This window comes from Octopus bimaculoides, chromosome 1 (genome assembly GCF_046866305.1).
Source record: "Octopus bimaculoides isolate indiv1 chromosome 1, ASM4686630v1, whole genome shotgun sequence".
Classification (NCBI taxonomy): domain Eukaryota; kingdom Metazoa; phylum Mollusca; class Cephalopoda; order Octopoda; family Octopodidae; genus Octopus; species Octopus bimaculoides.
In genome coordinates this window covers 24,346,575-24,354,074 of record NC_142928.1, presented here as the reverse complement: position 1 = coordinate 24,354,074, position 7,500 = coordinate 24,346,575, and positions in this window count along the sequence as shown.

The window sequence follows — 7,500 nt, the reverse complement described above, 5'->3', positions numbered from 1 at the left end:
TTCTCTCCCCTCCCATACCCACCTTCCCCCTCTCTTACATCCACTTTCCCCTTACCCCTTCATCAACACCACCTCATAAGCTCATCCCACCACACCCCAACACACTCCTACTCTACCTTCCCACTCCACCCCATCCAATTCCTTACACCCACCACCCACCCCTACCCACATACCCCACCCTACACCCCCACCCACTACCCTCATACTCCACCCCTACCCACATACCCCTACCTCTACCTCTACCCCCACCCGCAGTCTAACCCACACTCCACCCATGCCTTCCCCACCTCCCAACACCCTCACATCACATCACACCAACACCCTCACATCACACCACGCACACACTACAACTGACCAACTCCTTTCTCGCTTCCCCATTTTCACACACACATACGTCAAGATCACCAGCATTCTATCTCCCACACACACAGCCCCTCGATCTTCGATCACCGTTCTTTCTCCCCCTTTTCTTAGCTCTCCTGTGAAAAAATCTCTAACTTCCGGTCAGCCATTACTATGATTAGCCATTATTATGATTGACCGTTGACTGAACACTATTCAATTTTTTTTCTCCGTGTTTTTCTCCTTGTCTCCGTATTCTTTCTGTTGAAGAGCGTAGCTCGAAACGTTAAAGACTTTCCGTATTCACGAGCGTCATACTAATACATCCCTTTTGTTGTTTACACCATCTGTCCTCGTCTGTTGTTGTTTTTTTCGTACATTCTCCCATATATATATATATATATATATATATATATATATATATATATATATATATATATATATATATATATATATATATATATAATATAGATTTAACCAAAAGATTAAATGTGGTACTTAAAATGTTTGAGGCACCAGAATTTGGTAGGATAAAAACCAAAAACAAAATCAAGAGATTTGGTGAATAAAATTTGAAGTTAAGCAACAAAAATTCAATAGGTTATAGCAGTACGTACGTTTCGTACAAGCTCTATTTATTCATGTGGTGAGAACACCACAGAATGTACAATGAAATATTCTCCTCAGCTGCATAATGGAATTTCATTTTAGAAAGTCATTTTGAAGATGTTTGCAAAAAAACGAGACTAAGAGAAAAAAATATCATCTCGACTATGCTGCTGTTCCACAAACATCTTCAAAATGACTTTCTAAAATGAAATTCCATTATGCAGCTGAGGAGTACATTTTCATTGTACATTCTGTGGTGTTCTCGCCACATGAATAAATGGAGCTTGTACGAAACGTACGTACTGCTATAACCTATATATATATATATATATATATATATATATATATATATATATATATATATATATATATATATATATATATATATATATATATATATATATATATATATGTATATATATAAGTGCGTGGCCTAGTGGTTAGGGCATGATTGTATGTTCGTGAGTTTGATTCCTGACGCATTGTGTCCTTGGGCAAGACACTTTAGACATCAACAGGCAAAAAGGAAATGTACCTGTAATGCAAAGGGCCAGCTTGTCACATTCTGTTTCACGTTGATTCTCCCAGAGGACTACGTTAAGGGTACGCATATTGTGTGCTCAGCCACTTGCACGTTAGTTCCACGAGCAAGCTGTTCAATTGATCGGATCAACTAGAACATTCATCGTCGTAACCGACTGAGTGCCGCTTAGTAAGAAACAATATATATTATATGGTTTACGCTTACCATATCCACTTACAAGGCTTTGGTTGTTACGAGCCTATAACAAAAGACACTTGCCCAAGGTGCTGTACTGGAGGACAGAACCCGAACCACTTGACTTCGAAGCGGGATTCTCAACCACACAGCCATGTCTGTACCGGAAATGTCTAAAAAGTAGCATGATGATCATTGCTAAGTTTGCAATACTTAAATTGTACATGGGAGCACTAGGCAGTTGCCCATGGGCCCACGGGTCAAGGAAGCTCGATTATGATCTATATATACTGTGGCTTGCTATCGATAGATAATTTTACAGGGTCCAGTGCATTGATTTACCCGGGCTCTCATAATGGTGCTAAGGCGGTTCTGACCCAATCATCAATGTTTAGTGTATTGATGATGACTACGTGGTGTTGGCAGTGAAGGTCTGTTAATCATTCAGTCTCCCACAGCCATTCACTTCGCCGTTCACAGGCACTCAAAAGAGCAGCATAAAAATTATGGATGCTCTAGTGCAGTGGTTCTCAACCGGGTTCCATAAGGCCCTTGGGGGTCCATATAAGATTTTGTTGTTAAAATTTATGCGCAATGAATTTGTTATAGTCCTACAATACACAAAATATTTTTTGTTCAATTCTTAAAATTGTAAGATATTATTCTTTCCTTTTTTTCTTTCATTTGTTTCAGTCATTTGACTGCGGCCATGCTGAAGTACCGCCTTTAGTTGAGTAAATCAACTAAATCAACTTTGTAAGCCTAGTACTTATTCTATCGGTCTCTTTTGCCGAATCGCTAAGTTATGGAGACGTAAACACACCAGCATCGATGGTCAAGCGATGTTGGGGGACAAACACACACACACACACACACACACACACACACACACACACACACACGTATACGACAGGCTTCTTTCAATTTCCGTCTACTACCATATCCACTCACAAGGCTTTGGTCGGCTCGAGGCTATAGTAGAAGACACTTGCCCAAGGTGCCACACTGTGGGACTGAACCCGAAACCATGTGGTTGGTAAGCAAGTTACTTACCACACAATACAGCGAATGACTGTGGAGATCCAGGAGAGTAAGATGGGAATTAAAGGGGCCATAGGTAAAAGCTGTTGAGAACCTCTGGTCTAACGAAAGAAAGAAAATAGAAATATCCTGCTTAAAAGTGAAGAAAACCGAAAAAAGCAAAAGATGGTTAAGACTTAATCGAACACATAATTATAGATTAAATACTTCCTATTTCTGCTCGTTCGAAAATTCCTTTCGAAGGCGAGATCGCAGTTCTTTCAGCTTCTGATTGAACAGACTTTTGATTTAAAGACATTCTATATATGATTGCCTTGTCTAATGTGTCCTTCTTTACTCAGACGGTAATGCGAGTTGGTTGATATCCTTAGCAAGTTGAACGACCACAGAGAGAAGCTTGTGTGTTAGATTGTCATAATATTATATATAGTAGTCGTCATCGAATTGTGAAAAATATTGTCTTTGAGTGCTGCGATCTTTTTCAAGTTTCCAGCTACTGAAGTTTAATGCCAGTTGTGCAGTAGTGAGGGAGACGAGAGACGGCTTCTGTCATCTAAATGGGAATCAACCAGCTTATCTAGGAAGGCGCTAGAATTTGAGACTGCATTATCGACGCTGACATTTCTGTCATGATAATAAATAAACATCATCACCATCATCATAATTTTCATCATCATTTTTATCATCATCATCATCATCACCATCATCATCATCATCATCATCACCACCCTCGTCATCACCATCGTCATCAATGTCATTATTATATTATATTTTATTATTGTGCCAATGAACAGTGACGATACTTCGTAATTAAAGTATTGATGCTATTTAATGAAACAGAAGCTGTCATTAGCAGACAGATTTCTTTAACCAAATATTTCTGTCAAAGACAGAAGAATTACTGGATTTCAAATAAAATTCTCGCCGCTAAAAAATACTATTCGTTGCCGTGGAATTCAAATTATAAAATTTTGGTATTGAGAGGATGAGGCTGGTGATGGGGGTTGGGTGATAGACAAAGACAAAAGTGGAAACGGAACGGAAACGAAATAAAACAGAAGAAAAAAAAAAGCAATGAAACAAAAAAGAAAAATAATCATAGCTGTAAAATATCAAACAAGAATAAAATTTAACAGGAAAATTTAATAGTAAAAAAGTAAAACAAAAAGCATAACTACAATATAAAAAAATTCAAAAATTCAAAAATAAACTACAAATAATAAGCAATTAAATGAATGAGATAGAATGAATATTTTGAAATTGAAATATAAATAATCAACACCTAGATTTAAGCAATGAATGAGTTAAAAAGAGAAGCTGTTGTTTTTGTTGTTGATGTTGTTGCTGTTATTGTTTGTGAATCTCTGTGGCTTAGTGGTTAGAGTATTCGACTCACGATCCTAAGGTTGTGAGTTCAGTTCATAGCGGCGCGTTGTGTCCTTGAGTAAGACCATTTTATTTCACGTTGCTCCGGTTCACTCAGCTGGCAAAAATGAGCTGTACCTGTAATTCAAAGGGCCAGCCTTGTCCCATTATCTGTCATGCTGAATCTCTATGAGAACTACGTTAATGTTACATGTGTCTGTGGAGCACTCAGCCGCTTGCACGTTAATTTCCCGAACAGGCAGTTCCATTGGTCGGATCAACTGGAACCATCGTCGTCGTAACCGACGAAGTACTAAGTTGTTGTTGCTACTGTTTTAGGAATATGACATAAAGGTAGACGTGAGTAATGGCAGTAATGTAGAATTAGTAGCGTTCTCCAAATCTACTTCCAGCAAAATTCCACCCAGCTCAAACTAAATTACCTTCGATCTTCTGTAGAAGCCATCATTCAAATCTTCCTGTAATTATGCCCCGTCATCCTTTATAAAACATCGACAAGATATGAAGTAATTCTGTGTCTCGAACGGTAGATGTTGAAGCAGATAAAGCTAAAAATAATTGCTTGTAAAAATATTAGGTCTAAAAACCTCATGGAGAAGATACATTATGTAATATCATTCAGATACATTACGCTTGATTTTAACACGCCCTGGTAATGAGTGGAACGCATATGTTCATATATATGCAGCACCAATGCTGACTTTAGGCTAAAAAGCTACTACTACTACTACTGCTGCTGTTGCTGCTGCTGCAATGAAAATAATATAATCCTTTTTACTATATGCACAAGGCCTGAACTTTTGTAGAAGGGGGTTAGTCGATGATAACAGCCCGAGTACTCAACTGGTAATTATTTTATCGATCCAGAAAGGATGAAATGCAAAGTCGACCTCGACGGAATATGAATTCAGGGCGTAAAGACGTTCGAAATGTCGCTAAGCCTTTTTGCCCGGTGCGCTAATGACTCTGCCAGCTCGTCACCTCAATAATAATAATAATAATAATAATAATAATAATAATAATAATAATAATACGCAAAATACTTTCAATACAGTAACCATAAGAGCATCACAGCAAACCACAGCACATACCCAAGGCGCACAGAGCTGCGCTCGGTAGTGAAGTGAAAGCACGCTATAAAAATAAAACTACTGAAAAATAATAATAATAATAATAATGATAATAATAATAATAACAATAATAATAATAATAATAATAATAATAATAATAATAATAATAATAATAATAATAATGTATTTTAACTGGATATCATCTCCACTGTTCGCATAGCACATGTAAACACGCTTAACACATTACGATCCTTCAAAACCAGACCATCTCCGTCCCAAAACACCATGTACAAAAGATTACAAATAAATAAAATAATACCGCTATTATTCAACCAAGAATAACAATTTGGAAGTACGTACTTTAATCTTTTTACACAAAAAGTACGAAAAACTACACGTGCAAAATAATATAACACCAGAAATGAACGGACCGGTACTCTACGAAAATGATGACCATCGAAATAATGGGCCGGACCTTGTTCCTTATGTTCCGCAAATAAAACCAAAAAAGCATAAATAGACACGTGAGGAATATATATCTAAATCCTACACGCTTCTTTTACAGCAGTGCTCTACCCAAATACAGAAAACAACACAACATATACATATAAAATCTGGAAGAAAAATAACCTAAATAAAGACTTGGATACAGTAATAAACCCTAATAAACTAGCTAAAAAAATATCAGAAATAGAAATAGAACATTTAAAAGGAAAAATACAACAGGAAAATGTAGATAGTAGCCACAAAGCAATGCCAAATAATATAAGCACTGAGACAGTAAAATTTTAAAATTCTAATTCTTTTTCAAATTTGTCTCTTTCAATCTACGTGGAAAAATACGGAGATTAAGAATATGGAAAAAAAAATGTATTTCAAATTTACTATGAAGAACTCCAAACTTAATCCACAGACCCTTCACCACACCATCCAGTTGTCTAAAACTGAAAATAAACTGCTAAAAATAACAGCTAAATGTCTGGAAAATGCCTGCGCGCGCAACAATTTCTACAGCTTATGCAAATGAACAGAGAAAGTAAACAGAAATATGTTTTAAATACCTGTCGAATACGTCGGTTTTGTTTTTTTTTTCGCTTTAAAGGTAAACGATTCTCATAGAAGCAAACAGGATATTGAATAATTCGCCATCGTACTTCTACGACCCCACCTCTTAGTTTTTTTAAGTAAAGAAAAAACGCTTTTTTACCGCCAAAATTAATTTCTCTCGCAAAAGAGAGGGTGGCATTTTCTCTCTTTTTCAATATTTAATTAGAAGAGAGAATATGTTGTTACTGAAAAGGTTGGGATTAATCCAATGAATTGACATGAAAGTACGTAAAAGTAATTTTCTAAACAATTTCTGTGCATGGTCCTGTCGCGCGCGCATTCACACCAACACTTTCACACAAACGTTGGCTGCTGAAAAGCATAATTGTGACTGGATGAAAATTTGGTAAATATTTACAATAACACCATACTCGCTAAATACTAACCCTAACTGTAACTCTAAACCATAAATTTGTTTGCTGCGGGGCCGGCGCTAAGCCCCTGCAACCCTTGCCGTGGCAGGGGTTCACCTTAACATTCGATGTTACACACGACATATGTAATTTTCAGAAGAAAAAGAAATAGTAAGGTTTCTAAATAACGAAAGGTCTTCATACGGACGTACGCCCGGTGGAAACTCTTATTACATTAATATAAGTCATTCGTTAATTCGGTCCTTTAGGCAATATACACTGTAGGATATCTTTCAATTTATACGGTAATCTTAATAAATTTTAAAGTTCGATATTCCCGTGATATAAGCTAGAGATATCGAAATGAGTTATTCCAATAATTGTTCGTAGAAAGGATCTAATAAAATTAGCTATAGTACACTCGATATTACATATTTCAATCTAATGTGACTATTTCTACTTGGACAGGAATTAAAAAATGTTATATCTTGATAAACTTCCAATACTTATTTTGGATATTTTTCGATCAACTCGCCTTATTAACACTTGATATTTCACATTTAAATCCGATGTAAGTATTTATTCTTGGAAATGGTTAGAAAAAAAATTATATCCTGATAACTTACATTACCTATTTTTAATATTCTTGAAGCAATTCAACTTATTAACGCTGGATATTTCTACTTTAAATCAGATGTGGGTAATCATACTTGGATAGAGATTAACAAATATTGTATGCTGATAGCTAACATTACATACAAGTCGACAAAGGATGGGGACGGCGCCTCCACTTCCAGAGGGGATAAGCCGACTTTTGTTTTGAAGTGAAAGGAGAAAGTAACAGAGGAGAAAGTGAAAGATAGACGTGTGTGTG